The following is a 26,520-nucleotide window of genomic DNA, read 5'->3' on the forward strand; positions in this document are numbered from 1 at the left end:
ATCGTTCTCTGGAAGACCAGTAGTAGTTTCCGAAGCAAGTCTAGAGGCATTCTGAAATCTGTGGACTATCAGAGTGTTGATGAAACACAGAAATTGCATCGGGATTGAATACAACAGTCACCATGCGCACTTTTTTCCATGGTGGTAATGTCTCAAACAGTCTACGTTTTGATCGTTCCCTGGAAGAATAGTAGTAGTTTACGATGCACATCTGGAGGCATTCTGTAGTCTGTGGACTATCACACTTTTGATGAAACACAGAAATTGCATCGGGATTGAATACAACAGGCACCATGCGCACTTTCCTCCATGGGAGTAATGTCTCTAACAGTCTATGCTTTGATCGTTCCCTGGAAGACCAGTAGTAGTTTCCGATTAACATTTGGAGGCATTCTGTAATCTGTGGGCTATCAGAGTGTTGATGAAACACAGAAATTGCATCGGGATTGAATACAACAGTCACCATGCGCACTTTCCTCCATGGGAGTAATGTCTCAAACAGTCTACGTTTTGATCGTTCTCTGGAAGACCAGTAGTAGTTTACGATGCACATCTGTAGGCATTCTGTAGTCTGTGGACTATCAGACTGTTGATGAAACACAGAAATTGCATCGGGTTTGAATACAACAGGCACCATGCGCACTTTCCTCCATGGGAGTAATGTCTCAGTCTACTCTTTCATCGTTATCTGGAAGAGCAGTAGTAGTTTCCGAAGAAAGTCTGGAGGCATTATGTTATCTGTGGACTATCAGAGTGTTGATGAAACACAGCAATTGCATCGGGATTGAATACAGCCGTCACCATGCGCACTTTCCTCCATGGAAGTAATGTCTCTAACTGTCTATGCTTTGATAGTTCCCTGGAAGACCAGAAGTAGTTTCCGATGCACATCTGGAGGCATTCTGTAATCTGTGGACTATCAGAGTGTTGATGAAACTCAGAAAATGCATCGGGATTGAGTAAAACAGTCACCATGTGCACTTTCCTCCATGTGAGTAATTCTAATACAGGCTACGCTTTGATCGTTCCCTTGAAGGCCAGTAGTAGTTTCCGATGCACATCTGGAGGTATTCTGTAATCTGAGGCCTATCAGAGTGTTCATGAAACACAGAAATTGCATCGGGATTGAATACAACAGTCACCATGCGCACTTTCCTCCATGGGAGTAATGTCTCAAACAGTCTACGTTTTGATCGTTCCCTGGAAGACCAGTAGTAGTTTACGATGCACATCTGGAGACAATCTGTAATCTGTGGACTATCAGAGTGTTGATGAAACACAGAAATTGCATCGGGATTGAATACAACAGTCACCGCGCGCACTTTCCACCATGGGAGAAATGTCTCTAACAGTCTACGCTTTGATAATTCCCTGGAAGACCAGTAGCAGTTTCTAATGCACATCTGGAGGCATTCTGTAATCTGTGGACTATCTGAGTGTTGATCAAACAAAAAAATTACATCGGGCTTGAATACAACAATCACCATGCGCACTTTCCCCCATGGGAGTAATGTCTCAAACAGTCTACTCTTTGATCGTTCTCTGGAAGACCAGTAGTAGTTTCCGAAGCAAGTCGGGAGGCATTCTGTAATCTGTGGACTATCAGAGTGTTGATGAAACACAGAAATTGCATCGGGATTGAATACAACAGTCACCATGCGCACTTTCCTCCATGGGGGTAATTCTCAAACAGTGTACGCTTTTATCGTTCCGTGGAAGACCAGTAGTAGTTCACGATGCACATCTGGAGGCATTCTGTAGTCTGTGGACCATCAGACTGTTGATGAAGCACAGAAATTGCATCGGGATTGAATACAACAGGCACCATGCGCACTTTCCTCCATGGGAGTAATGTCTCAAACAGTCTACGCTTTGATCGTTCCCTGGAAGACCAACGTTAGTTTCCGATGCACATCTGGAGACATTCTGTAATCTGTGGAGTATCTGAGTGTTGATGAAACACAGAATATGGAACAGGATTGAATACAACAGTCACCATGCGCACCATCCTAAATGGGAGTAATGTCTCAAATAGTTTACGCTTTGATCGTTCGCTGGAAGACCAGAAGTATGTTCCGATGCACATCTGGAGGCATTTTGTAATCTGTGGACTATCAGAGTGTTGATGAAACACAGAAATTGCATCGGGATTGAATACAACAGTCACCATGCGCACTTTCCTCCATGGGGGTAATTCTCAAACAGTCTACGCTTTTATCGTTCCGTGGAAGACCAGAAGTAGTTTCCGATGCACATCTGGAGGCATTCTGTAATCTGTGGACTATCAGAGTGTTGATGAAACTCAGAAAATGCATCGGGATTTAGTAAAACAGTCACCATGTGCACTTTCCTCCATGTGAGTAATTCTAATACAGGCTACGCTTTGATCGTTCCCTGGAAGACCAGTAGTAGTTTCCGATGCACATCTGGAGGCATTCTGTAATCCGTGGACTATCAGAGTGTCGAAGAAATACAGAAATTGCATCGGGATTGAATACAACAGTCTTCATGCGCACTTTCCTTTATGGGAGTAATGTCTCAAACAGTCTACGTTTTGATCGTTCCCTGGAAGACCAGTAGTAGTTTACGATGCACATCTAGGGACAATCTGTAATCTGTGGACTATCAGAGTGTTGATGAAACACAGAAGTTGCATCGGGATTGAATACAACAGTCACCACGCGCACTTTCCACCATGGGAGAAATGTCTCTAACAGTCTACGCTTTGATCGTTCCCTGGAAGACCAGTAGTAGTTTCCGATGCACATCTGGAGGCATTCTGTAATCTCTGGACTATCAGAGTGCTGATGAAACACAGAAATTGCATCGGGATTGAATAAAGCCGTCACCATGCGCACTTTCCTCCATGGAAGTAATGTCTCTAACAGTCTACGCTTTGATAATTCCCTGGAGACCAGTAGCAGTTTCTAATGCACATACGGAGGCATTCTGTAATCTGTGGGCTATCTGAGTGTTGATCAAACAAAAAAATTACATCGGGATTGAATACAACAGTCACCATGCGCACTTTCCTTCATGGGAAAAATGTCTCAAACATTCTACGCTTTGATCGTTCCCTTGAAGGCCAGTAGAAGTTTCCGATGCACCTCTGGAGGCATTCAGTAATCTGTGGACTTTCGGAGTGTTGATGAAACACAGAAATTGCATCGGGACTGAATACAACAATCACCGTGCGCACTTTCCTCCATGGGAGTAATGTCTCAAACAGTGTACTCTTTGATCGTTCTCTGGAAGACCAGTAGTAGTTTCCGAAGCAAGTCTGGAGGCATTCTGTAATCTGTGGACTATCAGAGTGTTGATGAAACATAGAAATTGCATCGGGATTGAATGCAACAGTCACCATGCGCACTTTCCTCCATGGGGGTAATTCTCAAACAGTCTACGCTTTTATCGTTCCGTGGAAGACCAGTAGTAGTTTCCGATGCACGTCTGGAGGCATTCTGTAATCTGTGGACCTCCAAAAGTGTGTATCAAAAAACAGAAATTGCATCGGGATTGAATACAACAGTCACTATGTGCACATTCCTCCATGGGAGCAATGTCTCAAACAGTCTACGTTTTGACCGTTCCCTGGAAGACCAGTAGTAGTTTACGATGCACATCTGGAGACAATCTGTAATCTGTGGACTATCAGAGTATTGATGAAACACAGCAATTGCATCGGGATTGAATACAGCCGTCACCATGCGCACTTTCCTCCATGGAAGTAATGTCTCTAACAGTCTATGCTTTGATCGTTCCCTGGAAGACCAGAAGTAGTTTCCGATGCACATCTGGAGGCATTCTGTAATCTGTGGACTATCAGAGTGTTGATGAAACTCAGAAAATGCATCGGGATTAAGTAAAACAGTCACCATATGCACTTTCCTCCATGTGAGTAATTCTAATACAGGCTACGCTTTGATCGTTCCCTTGAAGGCCAGTAGTAGTTTCCGATGCACATCTGGAGGTATTCTGTAATCTGTGGCCTATCAGAGTGTTCATGAAACACAGAAATTGCATCGGGATTGAATACAACAGTCACCATGCGCACTTTCCTCCATGGGAGTAATGTCTCAAACAGTCTACGTTTTGATCGTTCCCTGGAAGACCAGTAGTAGTTTACGATGCACATCTGGAGACAATCTGTAATCTGTGGACTATAAGAGTGTTGATGAAACACAGAAATTGCATCGGGATTGAATGCAACAGTCACCGCGCGCACTTTCCACCATGGGAGAAATGTCTCTAACAGTCTACGCTTTGATAATTCCCTGGAAGACCAGTAGCAGTTTCTAATGCACATCTGGAGGCATTCTGTAATCTGTGGACTATCTGAGTGTTGATCAAACAAAAAAATTACATCGGGATTGAATACAACAATCACCATGCGCACTTTCCTCCATGGGAGTAATGTCTCAAACAGTCTACTCTTTGATCGTTCTCTGGAAGACCAGTAGTAGTTTCCGAAGCACGTCTGGAGGCATTCTGTAATCAGTGGACTATCAGAGTGTTGATGAAACACAGAAATTGCATCGGGATTGAATACAACAGTCACCATGCGCACTTTCCTCCATGGGGGTAATTCTCAAACAGTGTACGCTTTTATCGTTCCGTGGAAGACCAGTAGTAGTTCACGATGCACATCTGGAGGCATTCTGTAGTCTGTGGACCATCAGACTGTTGATGAAGCACAGAAATTGCATCGGGATTGAATACAACAGGCACCATGCGCACTTTCCTCCATGGGAGTAATGTCTCAAACAGTCTACGCTTTGATCGTTCCCTGGAAGACCAACGTTAGTTTCCGATGCACATCTGGAGACATTCTGTAATCTGTGGAGTATCTGAGTGTTGATGAAACACAGAATATGGAACAGGATTGAATACAACAGTCACCATGCGCACCTTCGTAAATGGGAGTAATGTCTCAAATAGTTTACGCTTTGATCGTTCGCTGGAAGACCAGAAGTATGTTCCGATGCACATCTGGAGGCATTTTGTAATCTGTGGACTATCAGAGTGTTGATGAAACACAGAAATTGCATCGGGATTGAATACAACAGTCACCATGCGCACTTTCCTCCATGGGGGTAATTCTCAAACAGTCTACGCTTTTATCGTTCCGTGGAAGACCAGAAGTAGTTTCCGATGCACATCTGGAGGCATTCTGTAATCTGTGGACTATCAGAGTGTTGATGAAACTCAGAAAATGCATCGGGATTTAGTAAAACAGTCACCATGTGCACTTTCGTCCATGTGAGTAATTCTAATACAGGCTACGCTTTGATCGTTCCCTGGAAGACCAGTAGTAGTTTCCGATGCACATCTGGAGGCATTCTGTAATCCGTGGACTATCAGAGTGTCGAAGAAACACAGAAATTGCATCGGGATTGAATACAACAGTCTTCATGCGCACATTCCTTTATGGGAGTAATGTCTCAAACAGTCTACGTTTTGATCGTTCGCAGGAAGACCAGTAGTAGATTACGATGCACATCTAGGGACAATCTGTAATCTGTGGACTATCAGAGTGTTGATGAAACACAGAAGTTGCATCGAGATTGAATACAACAGTCACCACGCGCACTTACCACCATGGGAGAAATGTCTCTAACAGTCTACGCTTTGATCGTTCCCTGGAAGACCAGTAGTAGTTTCCGATGCACATCTGGAGGCATTCTGTAATCTCTGGACTATCAGAGTGTTGATGAAACACAGAAATTGCATCGGGATTGAATAAAGCCGTCACCATGCGCACTTTCCTCCATGGAAGTAATGTCTCTAACAGTCTACGCTTTGATAATTCCCTGGAAGACCAGTAGCAGTTTCTAATGCACATCTGGAGGCATTCTGTAATCTGTGGACTATCTGAGTGTTGATCAAACAAAAAAATTACATCGGGATTGAATACAACAGTCACCATGCGCACTTTCCTTCATGGGAAAAATGTCTCAAACATTCTACGCTTTGATCGTTCCCTTGAAGGCCAGTAGAAGTTTCCGATGCACCTCTGGAGGCATTCAGTAATCTGTGGACTTTCGGAGTGTTGATGAAACACAGAAATTGCATCGGGACTAAATACAACAATCACCATGCGCACTTTCCTCCATGGGAGTAATGTCTCAAACAGTGTACTCTTTGATCGTTCTCTGGAAGACCAGTAGTAGTTTCCGAAGCAAGTCTGGAGGCATTCTGTAATCTGTGGACTATCAGAGTGTTGATGAAACACAGAAATTGCATCGGGACTGAATACAACAATCACCATGCGCACTTTCCTCCATGGGAGTAATGTCTCAAACAGTCTACGCTTTGATCGTTCCCTGGAAGTCCAGTAGTAGTTTCCGATGCACATCTGGAGGCATTCTGTAATCTGTGGACTATCTGAGTGTTGATGAAACACAGAAATAGCGTCGGGATTGAATACAACAATCACCATGCGCACTTTCTTTCATGGAAGTAATGTCTCAAACAGTCTACGCTTTGATCGTTCCCTTGAAGACTAGTAGTAGTTTCCGATGCACATCTGGAGGCATCCTGTAACCTGTGGACTATGAGAGTGTTGATGAAACACAGAAATGGCATCGGGATTCAATACAACAGTCACCATGCGCACTTTCCTCCATGGGAGTATTGTCTCAGACAGTCTACACTTTGGTCGTTCCCAGGAAGACCAGTAGTAGTTTCCGATGCATATCTGGAGGCATTCTGTACCTGTGGACTATCAGAGTGGTGATGAAACACAGAGAATGCATCGGGATTGAGTAAAACAGTCACCATGTGCACTTACCTCCATGTGAGTAATTTTCATACAGGCTAAGCTTTGATCGTTCCCTGGAAGACCTGTAGTAGTTTCCGATGCACATCTGGAGGCATTCTCTAATCTGTGGACTATCAGAGTGTTGATGAAACACAGAAATTGCATGGGGATTGAATAAAGCCGTCACCATGCGCACTTTCCGCCATGGGAGTAATGTCTCAAACAGTCTACGATTTGATCGTTCCCTGGAAGACCAACGTTAGTTTCCGATGCACATCTGGAGATATTCTGTAATCTGTGGAGTATCTGAGTGTTGATGAAACACAGAATATGGAACAGGATTGAATACAACAGTCACCATGCGCACCTTCCTCCATGGGAATAATGTGTCAAATAGTTTACGCTTTGATCGTTCGCTGGAAGACCAGAAGTATGTTCCGATGTACATCTGGAGGCATTCTGTAGTCTGTGGACTATCAGACTGTTGATGAAACACAGAAATTGCATCGGGATTGAATACAACAGGCACCATGCGCACTTTCCTCCATGGGAGTAATGTCTCTAACAGTCTATGCTTTGATCGTTCACTGGAAGACCAGTAGTAGTTTCCGATTAACATCTGGAGGCATTCTGTAATCTGTGGGCTATCAGAGTGTTGATGAAACACAGAAATTGCATCTGGATTGAATGAAACAGTCACCATGTTCACTTTCCTCCATGGGAGTAATGTCTCAAACAGTTTCCTTTTTGATCGTTCCCTGGAAGACCAGTAGTAGTTTACGATGCACATCTGGAGGCATTCTGTAATCTGTGGACTATCAGAGTGTTGATGAAACACAGAAATTGCATGGGGATTGAATAAAGCCGTCACCATGCGCACTTTCCGCCATGGGAGTAATGTCTCAAACAGTCTACGATTTGATCGTTCCCTGGAAGACCAACGTTAGTTTCCGATGCACATCTGGAGATATTCTGTAATCTGTGGAGTATCTGAGTGTTGATGAAACACAGAATATGGAACAGGATTGAATACAACAGTCACCATGCGCACCTTCCTCCATGGGAATAATGTGTCAAATAGTTTACGCTTTGATCGTTCGCTGGAAGACCAGAAGTATGTTCCGATGTACATCTGGAGGCATTCTGTAGTCTGTGGGCTATCAGACTGTTGATGAAACACATAAATTGCATCGGGATTGAATACAATAGTCACCATGAGCACTTTCCTCCATGGGAGTAATGTCTGAAACAGTCTACGCTTTGATCGTACCTAGGAAGACCAGTGGTAGTTTCCGATGCACATCTTGAGACAATCTGTAATCTGTGGACTATCTGAGTGTTGATGAAACACAGATATTATATCGGGATTGAATACAACAGTCACCATGAGCACTTTCCTTCATGGGAAAAATGTCTCAAACATTCTACGCTTTGGTCTTTCCCTTGAAGGCCAGTAGTAGTTTTCGATGCACATCTGGAGGTATTCTGTAATCTGTGGCCTATCAGAGTTTTGATGAAACACAGAAATTGCATCGGGACTGAATACAACAGTCACCATGCGCACTTTCCTCCATAAAAGTAATGTCTCAAATGGTCTACGCTTTGATCGTTCCCTGGGAGACCAGTAGTAGTTTCCGAAGCACGTCTGGAGGCATTCTATAATCTGTGGACTATCAGAGGAGTGTTGATGAAACACAGAAATTGCATCGGGATTGAATACAACATTCACCACGCGCACTTTCCACCATGGGAGAAATGTCTCTAACAGTCTACGCTTTGATCGTTCGCTGGAAGACCAGTAGTAGTTTCCGATGCACATCTGGAGGCAATCTGTAATCTGTGGAGTATCTGAGTGTTGATGAAACACAGAAATTGCATCGGGATTGAATACAACAGTCACCATGCACACCTTCCTCAATGGGAGTAATGTCTCAAACAGTCTACGCTTTGATCGTTCCCTGGAAGACCAGTAGTAGTTTCCGATGTACATCTGGAGGCATTCTGTAGTCTGTGGACTATCACACTGTTGATGAAACACAGAAATTGCATCGGGATTGAATACAACAGGCACCATGCGCACTTTCCTCCATGGGAGTAATGTCTCTAACAGTCTATGCTTTGATCGTTCACTGGAAGACCAGTAGTAGTTTCCGATTAACATCTGGAGGCATTCTGTAATCTGTGGGCTATCAGAGTGTTGATGAAACACAGAAATTGCATCTGGATTGAATGAAACAGTCACCATGTTCACTTTCCTCCATGGGAGTAATGTCTCAAACAGTTTCCTTTTTGATCGTTCCCTGGAAGACCAGTAGTAGTTTACGATGCACATCTGGAGGCATTCTGTAATCTGTGGACTATCAGAGTGTTGATGAAACACAGAAACTGCATGGGGATTGAATAAAGCCGTCACCATGCACACTTTCCGCCATGGGAGTAATGTCTCAAACAGTCTACGATTTGATCGTTCCCTGGAAGACCAACGTTAGTTTCCGATGCACATCTGGAGATATTCTGTAATCTGTGGAGTATCTGAGTGTTGATGAAACACAGAATATGGAACAGGATTGAATACAACAGTCACCATGCGCACCTTCCTCCATGGGAATAATGTGTCAAATAGTTTACGCTTTGATCGTTCGCTGGAAGACCAGAAGTATGTTCCGATGTACATCTGGAGGCATTCTGTAGTCTGTGGACTATCAGACTGTTGATGAAACACAGAAATTGCATCGGGATTGAATACAACAGGCACCATGCGCACTTTCCTCCATGGGAGTAATGTCCCAAACAGGCTATTCTTTGATCGTTCCCTGGAAGACCAGTAGTAGTTCCCGATGCACATCTGGTGGCAGTCTCTAATCTGTGGACTATCAGAGTATTGATGAAACACAGAAATTGCATCGGGATTGAATACAGCCGTCACCATGCGCACTTTCCTCCATGGAAGTAATGTCTCTAACAGTCAATGCTTTGATCGTTCCCTGGAAGACCAGAAGTAGTTTCCGATGCACATCTGGAGGCATTCTGTAATCTGTGGACTATCAGAGTGTTGATGAAACTCAGAAAATGCATCGGGATTGAGTAAAACAGTCACCATGTGCACTTTCCTCCATGTGAGTAATTCTAATACAGGCTACGCTTTGATCGTTCCCTGGAAGACCAGTAGTAGTTTCCGATGCACATCTGGAGGCATTCTGTAATCCGTGGACTATCAGAGTGTTGATGAAACACAGAAATTGCATCGGGATTGAATACAACTGTCTTCATGCGCACTTTCCTCCATGGGAGTAATGTCTCAAACAGTCTATGTTTTGATCGTTCCCTGGAAGACCAGTAGTAGTTTACGATGCACATCTGGAGACAATCTGTAATCAGTGGACTATCAGAGTGTTGATGAAACACAAAATTGCATCGGGATTGAAAACAACAGTCACCACGCACACTTTCCACCATGGGAGAAGTGTCTCCAACTGTCTAAGCTTTGATCGTTCCCTGGAAGACCAGTAGTAGTTTCCGATGCACATCTGGAGGCATTCTGTAATCTGTGGACTATCAGAGTGTTGATGAAACACAGAAATTGCATGGGGATTGAATAAAGCCGTCACCATGCGCACTTTCCGCCATGGGAGTAATGTCTCAAACAGTCTACGATTTGATCGTTCCCTGGAAGACCAACGTTAGTTTCCGATGCACATCTGGAGATATTCTGTAATCTGTGGAGTATCTGAGTGTTGATGAAACACAGAATATGGAACAGGATTGAATACAACAGTCACCATGCGCACCTTCCTCCATGGGAATAATGTGTCAAATAGTTTACGCTTTGATCGCTCGCTGGAAGACCAGAAGTATGTTCCGATGCACATCTGGAGGCATTTTGTAATCTGTGGACAATCAGAGTGTTGATGAAACACAGAAATTGCATCGGGATTGAATACAACAGTCACCATGAGCACTTTACTCCATGGGAGAAATGTCTCAAACAGTCTACGCTTTGATCGCTCCCTGGAAGACCAGTAGTAGTTTCCGATGCACATCTGGAGGCAATCTATAATCTGTGGAGTATCTGAGTGTTGATGAAACACAGAAATTGCATCGGGATTGAATACAACAGTCACCATGCACACCTTCCTCAATGGGAGTAATGTCTCAAACAGTCTACGCTTTGATCGTTCCCTGGAAGACCAGTAGTAGTTTCCCATGCACATCTGGAGGCATTCTGTATTCTGTGGACCTTCCAACTATGGATTGAAACACAGAAATTGCCTCGGGATTGAATACAACAGTCACCATGCGCACTTTACTCCATGGGAGAAATGTCTCAAACAGTCTACGCTTTGATCGCTCCCAGGAAGACCAGTAGTAGTTACCGATCCACATCTGGAGGCATTCTGTAACCTGTATACTAACAGAGTGTTGATGAAACACAGAAATTGCATCGGGATTGAATACTACAGTCACCATGCGCACTTTCCGCCATGGGAGAAATGTCTCAATCAGTCTAAGATCTGATCGTTCCCTGGAAGACCAGTAGTAGTTTACGATGCACATCTGGAGACAATCTGTAATCTGTGGACTATCAGAGTGTTGATGAAACACAGAAATTGCATCGGGATTGAATACAACAGTTACCACGCGCACTTTCCGCCATGGGAGAAATGTCTCAATCAGTCTAAGATCTGATCGTTCCCTGGAAGACCAGTAGTAGTTTACGATGCACATCTGGAGACAATCTGTAATCTGTGGACTATCAGAGTGTTGATGAAACACAGAAATTGCATCGGGATTGAATACAACAGTCACCACGCGCACTTTCCACCATGGGAGAAATGTCTCTAACAGTCTACGCTTTGATCGTTCCCTGGAAGACCAGTAGTAGTTTGCGATGCACATCTGGAGACAATCTGTAATCTGTGGACTATCAGAGTGTTGATGAAACACAGAAATTGCATCGGGATTGAATACAACAGTCACCACGCGCACTTTCCACCATGGGAGAAATGTCTCTAACAGTCTACGCTTTGATCGTTCCCTGGAAGACCAGTAGTAGTTTCCGATGCACATCTGGAGGCATTCTGTAATCTGTGGACTATCAGAGTGTTGATGAAACACAGAAATTGCATCGGGATTGAATAAAGCCGTCACCATGCACACTTCCCTCCATGGAAGTAATGTCTCTAAAAGTCTACGCTTTGAAAATTCCCTGGAAGACCAGTAGCAGTTTCTAATGCACATCTGGAGGCATTCTGTAATCTGTGGATTATCTGAGTGTTGATCAAACAAAAAAATTACATCGGGATTGAATACAACAGTCACCATGCGCACTTTCCTTCATGGGAAAAGTGTCTCAAACATTCTACGCTTTGATCTTTCCCTTGAAGGCCAGTAGTAGTATCCGATGCACATCTAGAGGCATTCAGTAATCTGTGGACTATCAGAGTGTTGATGAAACACAGAAATTGCATCGGGACTGAATACAATAGTCACCATGCGCACTTTCCTCCATGGGAGTAATGTCTCAAACAGTCTACTCTTTGATCGTTCTCTGGAAACCAGTAGTAGTTTCCGAAGCAAGTCTGGAGGCATTCTGAAATCTGTGGACTATCAGAGTGTTGATGAAACACAGAAATTGCATCGGGATTGAATACAACAGTCACCATGCGCACTTTCCTCCATGGTGGTAATGTCTCAAACAGTCTACGTTTTGATCGTTCCCTGGAAGACCAGTAGTAGTTTACGATGCACATCTGGAGGCATTCTGTAGTCTGTGGACTATCACACTGTTGATGAAACACAGAAATTGCATCGGGATTGAATACAACAGGCACCATGCGCACTTTCCTCCATGGGAGTAATGTCTCTAACAGTCTATGCTTTGATCGTTCCCTGGAAGACCAGTAGTAGTTTCCGATTAACATTTGGAGGCATTCTATAATCTGTGGGCTATCAGAGTGTTGATGAAACACAGAAATTGCATCGGGATTGAATACAACAGTCACCATGCGCACTTTCCTCCATGGGAGTAATGTCTCAAACAGTCTACGTTTTGATCGTTCCCTGGAAGACCAGTAGTAGTTTACGATGCACATCTGGAGGCATTCTGTAGTCTGTGGACTATCAGACTGTTGATGAAACACAGAAATTGCATCGGGATTGAATACAACAGGCACCATGCGCACTTTCCTCCATGAGAGTAATGTCTCAAACAGGCTATTCTTTGATCGTTCCCTGGAAGACCAGTAGTAGTTCCCGATGCACATCTGGAGGCAGTCTGTAATCTGTGGACTATCAGAGTATTGATGAAACACAGCAATTGCATCGGGATTGAATACAGCCGTCACCATGCGCACTTTCCTCCATGGAAGTAATGTCTCTAACAGTCTATGCTTTGATCGTTCCCTGGAAGACCAGAAGTAGTTTCCGATGCACATCTGGATGCATTCTGTAATCTGTGGACTATCAGAGTGTTTATGAAACTCAGAAAATGCATCGGGATTGAGTAAAACAGTCACCATGTGCACTTTCCTCCATGTGAGTAATTCTAATACAGGCTACGCTTTGATCGTTCCCTTGAAGGCCAGTAGTAGTTTCCGATGCACATCTGGAGGTATTCTGTAATCTGTGGCCTATCAGAGTGTTCATGAAACACAGAAATTGCATCGGGATTGAATACAACAGTCACCATGCGCACTTTAGTCCATGGGAGTAATGTCTCAAACAGTCTACGTTTTGATCGTTCCCTGGAAGACCAGTAGTAGTTTACGATGCACATCTGGAGACAATCTGTAATCTGTGGACTATCAGAGTGTTGATGAAACACAGAAATCTCATCGGGATTGAATACAACAGTCACCGCGCGCACTTTCCACCATGGGAGAAATGTCTCTAACAGTCTACGCTTTGATAATTCCCTGGAAGACCAGTAGCAGTTTCTAATGCACATCTGGAGGCATTCTGTAATCTGTGGACTATCTGAGTGTTGATCAAACAAAAAAATTACATCGGGATTGAATACAACAATCACCATGCGCACTTTTCTCCATGGGAGTAATGTCTCAAACAGTCTACTCTTTGATCGTTCTCTGGAAGACCAGTAGTAGTTTCCGAAGCAAGTCTGGAGGCATTCTGTAATCTGTGGACTATCAGAGTGTTGATGAAACACAGAAATTCCATCGGGATTGAATACAACAGTCACCATGCGCACTTTCCTCCATGGGGGTAATTCTCAAACAGTGTACGCTTTTAACGTTCCGTGGAAGACCAGTAGTAGTTCACGATGCACATCTGGAGGCATTCTGTAGTCTGTGGACCATCAGACTGTTGATGAAGCACAGAAATTGCATCGGGATTGAATACAACAGGCACCATGCGCACTTTCCTCCATGGGAGTAATGTCTCAAACAGTCTACGCTTTGATCGTTCCCTGGAAGACCAGTAGTAGTTTCCGATGCACATCTGGAGGCATTCTGTAATCTGTGGACTATCTGAGTGTTGATGAAACACAGAAATAGCGTCGGGATTGGATACAACAATCACCATGCGCACTTTCCTCCATGGAAGTAATGTCTCAAACAGTCTACGCTTTGATCGTTCCCTTGAAGACTAGTAGTAGTTTCCGATGCACATCTGGAGGCATTCTGTATCTGTGGACTATCAGAGTGGTGATGAAACACAGAAAATGCATCGGGATTGAGTAAAACAGTCACCATGTACACTTACCTCCATGTGAGTAATTTTCATACTGGCTAAGCTTTGATCGTTCCCTGGAAGACCCGTAGTAGTTTCCGATGCACATCTGGAGGCATTCTGTAATCTGTGGACTATCAGACTGTTGATGAGACACTTAAATTGCATCGGGATTGAATACAATAGTCACCATGCGCACTTTCCTCCATGGGAGTAATGTCTGAAACAGTCTACGCTTTGATCGTACCTAGGAAGACCAGTGGTAGTTTCCGATGCACATCTTGAGACAATCTGTAATCTGTGAACTATCTGAGTGTTGATGAAACACAGATATTATATCGGGATTGAATACAACAGTCACCATGCGCACTTTCCGCCATGGGAGAAATGTCTCAATCAGTCTAAGATCTGATCGTTCCATTGAAGACCAATAGTTGTTTCCGATGCTCATTTGGAGGCATTCTGTAATCTGTGGAGTATCTGAGTGTTGATAAAACACAGAAATTGCATCGGGATTGAGTACAACAGTCACCATGCGCACTTTCCTCCATGGGAGTAATTCTCAAACAGTCTACGCTTTGATCGTTCCCTGGAAGAACAGTAGTAGTTTCCGATGCACATCTGGTGGCATACTGTAATCTGTGGACTATCAGAGTGTTGATGAAACACAGAAATTGCATCAGGATTGAATACAACAGTCACCATGCGCACTTTCCTCCATGGGAGTAATGTCTGAAACAGTCTACGCTTTGGTCGTTCCATGGAAGACCAGTAGTAGTTTCCGATGCACGTCTGGAGGCATTCTGTAATCTGTGGACCTTCCAACTATGGATTGAAACACAGAAATTGCCTCGGGATTGAATACAACAGTCAACATGAGCACTTTCCTCCATGGGAGTAATGTCTCAAACAGTCTACGCTTTGATCGTTCCCAGGAAGACCACTAGTAGTTACCGATCCACATCTGGAGGCATTCTGCAACCTGTATACTATCAGAGTGTTGATGAAACACAGAAATTGCATCGGGATTGAATACAACAGTCACCAAGCGCACTTTCCGCCATGGGTGAAATGTCTCAATCAGTCTAAGATCTGATCGTTCCCTGGAAGACCAATAGTAGTTTCCGATGCTCATCTGGAGGCATTCTGTAATCTGTGGAGTGTCTGAGTGTTAATGGAACACAGAAATTGCATCGGGATTGAATACAACACTCACCATGCACACCATCCTCAAGGGGAGTAATGTCTCAAAGAGTTTACGCTTTTGATCTTTACCTGGAAGACCAGTAGTAGTTTCCGATGCACATCTGGAGGCATTTTGTAATCTGTGGACTATCAGAGTGTTGATGAAACACAGAAATTGCATCGTGATTGAATACAACAGTCACCATGCGCACTTTCCTCCATGGGAGTAGTGTCTCAAACAGTCTACGCTTTCATCGTTCCCTGGAAGACCAGAAGTATGTTCCGATGCACATCTGGGGGCATTCTGCAATCTGTGGACTAACTGAGTGTTGATGAAACACAGAAATTGCATCGGGATTGAAGAAAACAGTCACCATGCGCACTTTCCTCCATGCGAGTAATGTCTCAAGCAGTCTACGCTATGATCGTGTCCTGGAAGACCAGTAGTAGTTTCCGATGCACATCTGGAGGCATTCTGTAATCTGTGGACTATCAGAGTGTTGATGAAACACAGAAATTGCATCGGGATTGAGTACAACAGTCACCATGCGCACTTTCCTCCATGGGAGTAATTCTCAAACAGTCTACGCTTTGATCGTTCCCTGGAAGACCAGTAGTAGTTTCCGATGCACATCTGGTGGCATACTGTATTCTGTGGACTATCAGAGTGTTGATGAAACACAGAAATTGCATCAGGATTGAATACAACAGTCACCATGCGCACTTTCCTCCATGGGAGTAATGTCTGAAACAGTCTACGCCTTGATCGTTCCCTGGAAGACCAGTAGTAGATTCCGATGCACGTATGGAGGCATTCTGTAATCTGTGGACCTTAAAAGTGTTGATGAAAAACAGAAATTGCATCGGGATTGAATACAACAGTCACCATGCGCACTTTCCTCCATGGGAGTAATGTCTCAAACAGTCTAAGCTTTGATCGTTCCCTGGAAGACCACTAGTACTTTCCGATGCACATCTCGAGGCATTCTGTAATCTGTGGAGTATCTGAGTGTTGATGAAACACAGAAATTGCATCGGGATTGAATACAACAGTCACCATGCACACCTTCCTTAATGGGAGTAATGTCTCAAACAGTCTACGGTTTGATCGTTCCCTGGAAGACCAGTAGTAGTTTCCCATGCACAGCTGGAGGCATTCTGTAATCTGTGGACCTTCCAACTATGGATTGAAACACAGAAATTGCCTCGGGATTGAATACAACAGTCAACATGAGCACTTTCCTCCATGGGAGTAATGTCTCAAACAGTCTACGCTTTGATCGTTCCCAGGAAGACCAGTAGTAGTTACCGATCCACATCTGGAGGCAATCTGTAATCTGTGGAGTATCTGAGTGTTGATGAAACACAGAAATTGCATCGGGATTGAATACAACAGTCACCAAGCACACCTTCCTCAATGGGAGTAATGTCTCAAACAGTCTACGCTTTGATCCTTCCCTGGAAGACCAGTAGTAGTTTCCGATGTACATCTGGAGGCAATCTGTAATCTGTGGAGTATCTGAGTGTTGATGAAACACAGAAATTGCATCGGGATTGAATACAACAGTCACCATGCACACCTTCCTCTATGGGAGTAATGTCTCAAACAGTCTACGCTTTGATCGTTCCCTTGAAGACTAGTAGTAGTTTCCGATGCACATCTGGAGGCATCCTGTAACCTGTGGACTATGAGAGTGTTGATGAAACACAGAAATGGCATCGGGATTCAATACAACAGTCACCATGCGCACTTTCCTCCATGGGAGTATTGTCTCAGACAGTCTACACTTTGGTCGTTCCCAGGAAGACCAGTAGTAGTTTCCGATGCACATCTGGAGGCATTCTGTATCTGTGGACTATCAGAGTGGTGATGAAACACAGAAAATGCATCGGGATTGAGTAAAACAGTCACCATGTGCACTTACCTCCATGTGAGTAATTTTCATACAGGCTAAGCTTTGATCGTTCCCTGGAAGACCCGTAGTAGCTTCCGATGCACATCTGGAGGCATTCTGTAATCTGTGGACTATCAGACTGTTGATGAAACACATAAATTGAATCGGGATTGAATACAATAGTCACCATGCGCACTTTCCTCCATGGGAGTAATGTCTGAAACATTCTACGCTTTGATCGTACCTAGGAAGACCAGTGGTAGTTTCCGATGCACATCTTGAGACAATCTGTAATCTGTGGACTATCTGAGTGTTGATGAAACACAGAAATTATATCGGGATTGAATACAACAGTCACCATGCGCACTTTCCTTCATGGGAAAAATGTCTCAAACATTCTACGCTTTGGTCTTTCCCTTGAAGGCCAGTAGTAGTTTTCGATGCACATCTGGAGGTATTCTGTAATCTGTGGCCTATCAGAGTTTTGATGAAACACAGAAATTGCATCGGGACTGAATACAACAGTCACCATGTGCACTTTCCTCCATAAAAGTAATGTCTCAAACGGTCTACGCTTTGATCGTTCCCTGGAAGACCAGTAGTAGTTTCCGAAGCACGTCTGGAGGCATTCTATAATCTGTGGACTATCAGAGGAGTGTTGATGAAACACTGAAATTGCATCGGGATTGTATACAACAGTCACCACGCGCACTTTCCACCATGGGAGAAGTGTCTCTAACAGTCTACGCTTTGATCGTTCCCTGGAAGACCAGTAGTAGTTTCCGATGCACATCTGGAGGCAATCTGTAATCTGTGGAGTATCTGAGTGTTGATGAAACACAGAAATTGCATCGGGATTGAATACAACAGTCACCATGCACACCTTCCTCAATGGGAGTAATGTCTCAAACAGTCTACGCTTTTGATCTTTACCTGGAACACCAGTAGTAGTTTCCGATGCACATCTGGAGGCATTTTGTAATCTGTGGACTATCAGAGTGTTGATGAAACACAGAAATTGCATCGGGATTGAGTACAACAGTCACCATGCGCACTTTCCTCCATGGGAGTAATTCTCAAACAGTCTACGCTTTGATCGTTCCCTGGAAGACCAGTAGTAGTTTCCGATGCACATCTGGTGGCATACTGTATTCTGTGGACTATCAGAGTGTTGATGAAACACAGAAATTGCATCAGGATTGAATACAACAGTCACCATGCGCACTTTCCTTCATGGGAGTAATGTCTGAAACAGTCTACGCTTTGATCGTTCTCTGGAAGACCAGTAGTAGATTCCGATGCACGTCTGGAGGCATTCTGTAATCTGTGGACCTTAAAAGTGTTGATGAAAAACAGAAATTGCATCGGGATTGAATACAACAGTCACCATGCGCACTTTCCTCCATGGGAGTAATGTCTCAAACAGTCTAAGCTTTGATCGTTCCCTGGAAGACCACTAGTACTTTCCGATGCACATCTCGAGGCATTCTGTAATCTGTGGAGTATCTGAGTGTTGATGAAACACAGAAATTGCATCGGGATTGAATACAACAATCACCATGCACACCTTCCTCAATGGGAGTAATGTCTCAAACAGTCTACGGTTTGATCGTTCCCTGGGAGACCAGTAGTAGTTTCCCATGCACATCTGGAGGCACTCTGTAATCTGTGGACCTTCCAACTATAGATTGAAACACAAAAATTGCCTCGGGATTGAATACAACAGTCACCATGAGCACTTTCCTCCATGGGAGTAATGTCTCAAACAGTCTACGCTTTGATCGTTCCCAGGAAGACCAGTAGTAGTTACCGATCCACATCTGGAGGCATTCTGTAACCTGTATACTATCAGAGTGTTGATGAAACACAGAAATTGCATCGGGATTGAATACAACAGTCACCAAGCGCACTTTCCGCCATGGGTGAAATGTCTCAATCAGTCTAAGATCTGATCGTTCCCTGGAAGACCAATAGTAGTTTCCGATACTCATCTGGAGGCATTCTGTAATCTGTGGACTATCAGACTGTTGATGAAACACATAAATTGAATCGGGATTGAATACAATAGTCACCATGCGCACTTTCCTCCATGGGAGTAATGTCTGAAACAGTCTACGCTTTGATCGTACCTAGGAAGACCAGTGGTAGTTTCCGATGCACATCTTGAGACAATCTGTAATCTGTGGACTATCTGAGTGTTGATGAAACACAGAAATTATATCGGGATTGAATACAACAGTCACCATGCGCACTTTCCTTCATGGGAAAAATGTCTCAAACATTCTACGCTTTGGTCTTTCCCTTGAAGGCCAGTAGTAGTTTTCGATGCACATCTGGAGGTATTCTGTAATCTGTGGCCTATCAGAGTTTTGATGAAACACAGAAATTGCATCGGGACTGAATACAACAGTCACCATGCGCACTTTCCTCCATAAAAGTAATGTCTCAAATGGTCTACGCTTTGATCGTTCCCTGGAAGACCAGTAGTAGTTTCCGAAGCACGTCTGGAGGCATTCTATAATCTGTGGACTATCAGAGGAGTGTTGATGAAACACTGAAATTGCATCGGGATTGTATACAACAGTCACCACGCGCACTTTCCACCATGGGAGAAGTGTCTCTAACAGTCTACGCTTTGATCGTTCCCTGGAAGACCAGTAGTAGTTTCCGATGCACATCTGGAGGCAATCTGTAATCTGTGGAGTATCTGAGTGTTGATGAAGCACAGAAATTGCATCGGGATTGAATACAACAGTCACCATGCACACCTTCCTCAATGGGAGTAATGTCTCAAACAGTCTACGCTTTTGATCTTTACCTGGAACACCAGTAGTAGTTTCCGATGCACATCTGGAGGCATTTTGTAATCTGTGGACTATCAGAGTGTTGATGAAACACAGAAATTGCATCGGGATTGAGTACAACAGTCACCATGCGCACTTTCCTCCATGGGAGTAATTCTCAAACAGTCTACGCTTTGATCGTTCCCTGGAAGACCAGTAGTAGTTTCCGATGCACATCTGGTGGCATACTGTATTCTGTGGACTATCAGAGTGTTGATGAAACACAGAAATTGCATCAGGATTGAATACAACAGTCACCATGCGCACTTTCCTTCATGGGAGTAATGTCTGAAACAGTCTACGCTTTGATCGTTCCCTGGAAGACCAGTAGTAGATTCCGATGCACGTCTGGAGGCATTCTGTAATCTGTGGACCTTAAAAGTGTTGACGAAAAACAGAAATTGCATCGGGATTGAATACAACAGTCACCATGCGCACTTTCCTCCATGGGAGTAATGTCTCAAACAGTCTAAGCTTTGATCGTTCCCTGGAAGACCACTAGTACTTTCCGATGCACATCTCGAGGCATTCTGTAATCTGTGGAGTATCTGAGTGTTGATGAAACACAGAAATTGCATCGGGATTGAATACAACAGTCACCATGCACACCTTCCTCAATGGGAGTAATGTCTCAAACAGTCTACGGTTTGATCGTTCCCTGGGAGACCAGTAGTAGTTTCCCATGCACATCTGGAGGCACTCTGTAATCTGTGGACCTTCCAACTATGGATTGAAACACAAAAATTGCCTCGGGATTGAATACAACAGTCACCATGAGCACTTTCCTCCATGGGAGTAATGTCTCAAACAGTCTACGCTTTGATCGTTCCCAGGAAGACCAGTAGTAGTTACCGATCCACATCTGGAGGCATTCTGTAACCTGTATACTATCAGAGTGTTGATGAAACACAGAAATTGCATCGGGATTGAATACAACAGTCACCATGCACACCTTCCTCAATGGGAGTAATGTCTCAAAGAGTTTACGCTTTGATCTTTCCCTGGAAGACCAGTAGTAGTTTCCGATGCACATCTGGAGGCATTTTGTAATCTGTGGACTATCAGAGTGTTGATGAAACACAGAAATTGCATCGGGATTGAATACAAGAGTCACCATGCGCACTTTCCTCCATGGGAGTAGTGTCTCAAACAGTCTACGCTTTCATCGTTCCCTGGAAGACCAGAAGTATGTTCCGATGCACATCTGGGGGCATTCTGTAATCTGTGGACTAACTGAGTGTTGATGAAACACAGAAATTGCATCGGGATTGAATACAAGAGTCACCATGCGCACTTTCCTCCATGGGAGTAGTGTCTCAAACAGTCTACGCTTTCATCGTTCCCTGGAAGACCAGAAGTATGTTCCGATGCACATCTGGGGGCATTCTGTAATCTGTGGACTAACTGAGTGTTGATGAAACACAGAAATTGCATCGGGATTGAGAAAAACAGTCACCATGCGCACTTTCCTCCATGCGAGTAATGTCTCAAGCAGTCTACGATATGATCGTGTCCTGGAAGACCAGTAGTAGTTTCCGATGGACATCTGGAGGCATTCTGTAACCTGTGGACTATCACACTGTTGATGAAACACAGAAATTGCATCGGGATTGAGTACAACAGTCACCATGCGCAGTTTCCTCCATGGGAGTAATTCTCAAACAGTCTACGCTTTGATCGTTCCCTGGAAGACCAGTAGTAGTTTCCGATGCACATCTGGTGGCATACTGTAATCTGTGGACTACCAGAGTGTTGATGAAACACAGAAATTGCATCAGGATTGAATACAAGAATCACCATGCGCACTTTCCTATAAAGGAGTATTGTCTGAAACAGTCTACGCTTTGATCGTTCCCTGGAAGACCAGTAGTAGTTTCCGATGCACATCTGGAGGCATTCTGTAATCTGTGGAGTATCTGAGTGTTGATGAAACACAGAAATTGCATCGGGATTGAGTACAACAGTCACCATGCATACTTTCCTCCATGGGAGTAATTCTCAAACAATCTACGCTTTGATCGTTCCCTGGAAGACCAGTAGTAATTTCCGATGCTCATCTGGTGGCATACTGTAATCTGTGGACTATCAGAGTGTTGATGAAACACGGAAATTGCATCGGGATTGAATACAACAGTCACCATGCGCACTTTCCTCCATGGGAGTAATTCTCAAACAGTCTACGCTTGGAACGTTCCCTGGAAGACCAGTAGTAGTTTCCGATGCACATCTGGTGGCACTCTGTAATCTGTGGACTATGAGAGTGTTGATGAAACACAGAAATTGCATCGGGATTGAATACAACGGTCACCATGCGCAATTCCCTCCATAAAAGTAATGTCTCAAACAGTCTACGATTTGATCGTTCCCTGGAAGACCAGTAGTAGTTTCCGAAGCACATCTGGAGGCATTCTGCAATCTGTGGACTATCAGAGTGATGATGAAACACAGAAATTGCATCGGGATTGAATACAACAGTCCACATGCGCACTTTCCTTCATGGGGGTAATTCTCAAACAGTCTTCGCTTTGATCATCCACTGGAAGACGAGTAGTAGTTTCCGATGCACATCTGGAGGCATTCTGCAATCTGTGGACCTTCAAAGTGTTGATTGAAACACAGAAATTGCCTCGGGATTGAATACAACAGTCACTATGTGCACTTTCCTCCATGGGAGTAATGTCTCAAACAGTCTACCCTTTGATCGTTCCCTGGAAGACCAGTAGTAGTTACCGATGCACATCTGGAGGCATTCTGTAATCTGAATACTATCAGAGTGTTGATGAAACACAGAAATTGCATCGTGATTGAATACAACAGTCACCATGCGCACTTTACTCCATGGGAGTAATGTCTCTAACAGTCTACGATTTGATCGTTCCCCGGAAGTCCAACGTTAGTTTCCGATGCACATCTGGAGGCATTCTGTAATCTGTGGACTATCTGAGTATTGATGAAACACAGAAATTGCATCGGGATTGAATACAACAGTCACCATACGCACTTTCCTCCATGGGAGTAATGTCTCAAACAGTCTACGCTTTGATCGTTCCTTTGAAGACCAGTGGTAATTTCCGATGCACATCTGTGGCCATTCTGTAATCTGTGGACTATCAGAGTGTTGATGAAACACAGATATTGCATCGGGATTCTATACAACAGTCACCATCCGCACTTTCCTCCACAGGAGTAATGTCGGAAACAGTCTACGCTTTGATCGTACCCTGGAAGACCATTAGTAGTTTCCGGTGCACATCTGGAAGCATTCTGTAATCTGTGGACCTTCAAAATGTTGATGAAACACAGATATTGCATCGGGATTGAATACAACAGTCACCATGCGCACTTTCCTCCATGGGAGTAATGTCTCAAACAGTCTACGCCTTGATCGTTCCCTGGAAGACCAGTAGTAGTTTCCGAAGCACACATGGAGGCATTCTGTAATCTGTGGACTATCAGAGTGTTGATGAAACACAGAAATTGCATCGGGATTGAATACAACATTCACCGTCCGCACTTTCCTCCATGGGAATAATGTCTGAAACGGTCTACGCTTTGATTGTTCCGTGGAAGACCGGTAGTAGTTTCCGATGCACATCTCGTGGCATTCTGTAATCTGTGGAATATCAGAGTGTTGATGAAACACAGAAATTGCATCGGGATTGAATACAACATTCACCGTCCGCACTTTCCTCCATGGGAATAATGTCTGAAACGGTCTACGCTTTGATTGTTCCGTGGAAGACCGGTAGTAGTTTCCGATGCACATCTCGTGGCATTCTGTAATCTGTGGAATATCAGAGTGTTGATGAAACACAGAAATTGCATCGGGATTGAATACAACAGTCACCATGCGCACTTTCCTCCATGGGAGTAATGTCTCAAACAGTCTACGCCTTGATCGTTCCCTGGAAGACCAGTAGTAGTTTCCGAAGCACACATGGAGGCATTCTGTAATCTGTGGACTATCAGAGTGTTGATGAAACACAAAAATTGCATCGGGATTGTATACAACAGTCACCATGCGCACTTTCCCTCACTGGAGTAGCGTCTCAAACAGTCTACGCATGGAGCGATCCCTGGAAGACCAGAAGTATGTTCCGATGAACATCTGGGGGCATTCTGTAGTCTGTGGGCTAACTGAGTGTTGATGAAACACGGAAATTGCAACGGGATTTAATACAACAGTCACCATGCACACTTTCCTCCATGGGAATAATGTCTCAACAGTCTACGATTTGATCATTCTCTGGAAGACTAGTAGTATTTTCCGATGCACATCTGGGGGCATTCTGTAATCTGTGGACAATCTGAGTGTTGATGAAACACAGAAATTGCATCGGGATTGAATACAACAGTCACCATGCGCACTTTCCTCCATGGGAGTAATTTCTCAAACAGTCTACGCTTTGATCGTTCCCTTGAAGACCAGTAGTAATTTCCGATGCACATCTGGAGGCATTCTGTAATCTGTGGACTATCAGAGTGTTGATGAAACACATATGTAGTATCGGGATTCAATACAACAATCATCATGCGCACTTTCCTCTATGGGAGCAGTGTCTCAAACAGTGTACGCTTTGATCGTTCCCTGGAAGACCAGTAGTAGTTTTCGATGCACATCTGGAGGCATTCTATTATCTGTGGACTTACAAAGTGAGGTTCAAACACAGAAATTGCACCGGGATTGAATACAACAGTCACCATGCGCAATTCCCTCCATGTTAGTAATGTCTCAAACAGTCTGCGCTTTGATCGTTCCCTGGAAGACCAGTGTTAGTTTCCGATGCACATCTGGAGACATTCTGTAATCTGTGGACTATCAGAGTGTTGATGAAACACAGAAAATGATCGGAATTGAATACAACAGACTTCATGCGCACTTTTCTCCATGGGAGTAATGTCTCAAACAGTCTACGATTTGATCGTACCCTTGAAGACCAGTGGTAGTTTCCGATGCACATCTGGAGTCATTCTGTAATCTGTGGACCTTCAAAGTGTTGATGAAACACAGAAATTGCATCGGGATTGAATACAACAGTCACCATGCGCACTTTCCTCCATGTTAGTAATGTCTCAAACAGTCTACGCTTTGATCGTTCATTGGAAGACCAACGTTAGTTTCCGATGCACATCTGGACGCATTCTGTAATCTGTGGAGTATCTGAGTGTTGCAGAAACACAGAAATTGCATCTGGATTGAATACAACAGTCACCATGCGCACCTTCCTCCATGGGAGTAATGTCTCAAAGAGTTTACGCTTTGATCGTTCCCTGGAAGACCAGTAGTAGTTTCCGATGCACATCTGGATTCATTTTGTAATCTGTGGACTATCAGAGTGTTGATGAAACACAGAAATTGCATTGGGATTGAATACAACAGTCACCGCCCGCACTTTCCTACATGGGAGTAATGTCTCAAACAGTCTACGCTTTGATCGTTCCCTGGAAGACCAGTAGTAGTTTCCGATGCACATCTGGAGGCATTTTGTAATCTGTGGACTATCAGGGTGTTGATGATACACAGAAATTGCATCGGGATTGAATACAACAGTCTCCACGCGCACTTTCCTAGATAAAAGTAATGTCTCAAACAGTCTACGCTTTGATCGTTCCCTGGCAGACCAGTAGTAGTTTCCGAAGCACATCTGGAGGCATTCTGTAATCTGTGGACTATCGGAGTGTTGATGAAACACAGAAATTGCTTCGGGTTTGAATAAAACAGTTCACATGCTCACTTCCCTCCATGGGGGTAATTCTCAAACAGTCTACGCCTTGATCGTTCCCTGGAAGACCAGTAGTAGTTTCCAATGCACAGCTGGAGGCATTCTGTAAACTGTGGACCTTCCAAGTATAGATTGAAACACAGAAATAGCATCGGGATTGAATACAACAGTCACCATGCGCACTTTCCTCCATGGGAGTAACGTCTCAAACAGTCTACTCTTTGATCGTTCCCTGGAAGACCAGTAGTAGTTTCCGATGCACATCTGGTGGCACTCTGTAATCTGTGGACTATCAGAGTGTTGATGAAACACAGATATTACTTCGTGATTGAATACAACAGCCACCATGCGCACTTTCCTCCATGGGAGTAATTCTCGAACAGTCTACGCTTTGAACGTTCCCTGGAAGACCAGTAGTAGTTTCC

The sequence above is a fragment of the Schistocerca gregaria genome, chromosome 6, assembly GCF_023897955.1.
Source record: "Schistocerca gregaria isolate iqSchGreg1 chromosome 6, iqSchGreg1.2, whole genome shotgun sequence".
Taxonomy (NCBI): domain Eukaryota; kingdom Metazoa; phylum Arthropoda; class Insecta; order Orthoptera; family Acrididae; genus Schistocerca; species Schistocerca gregaria.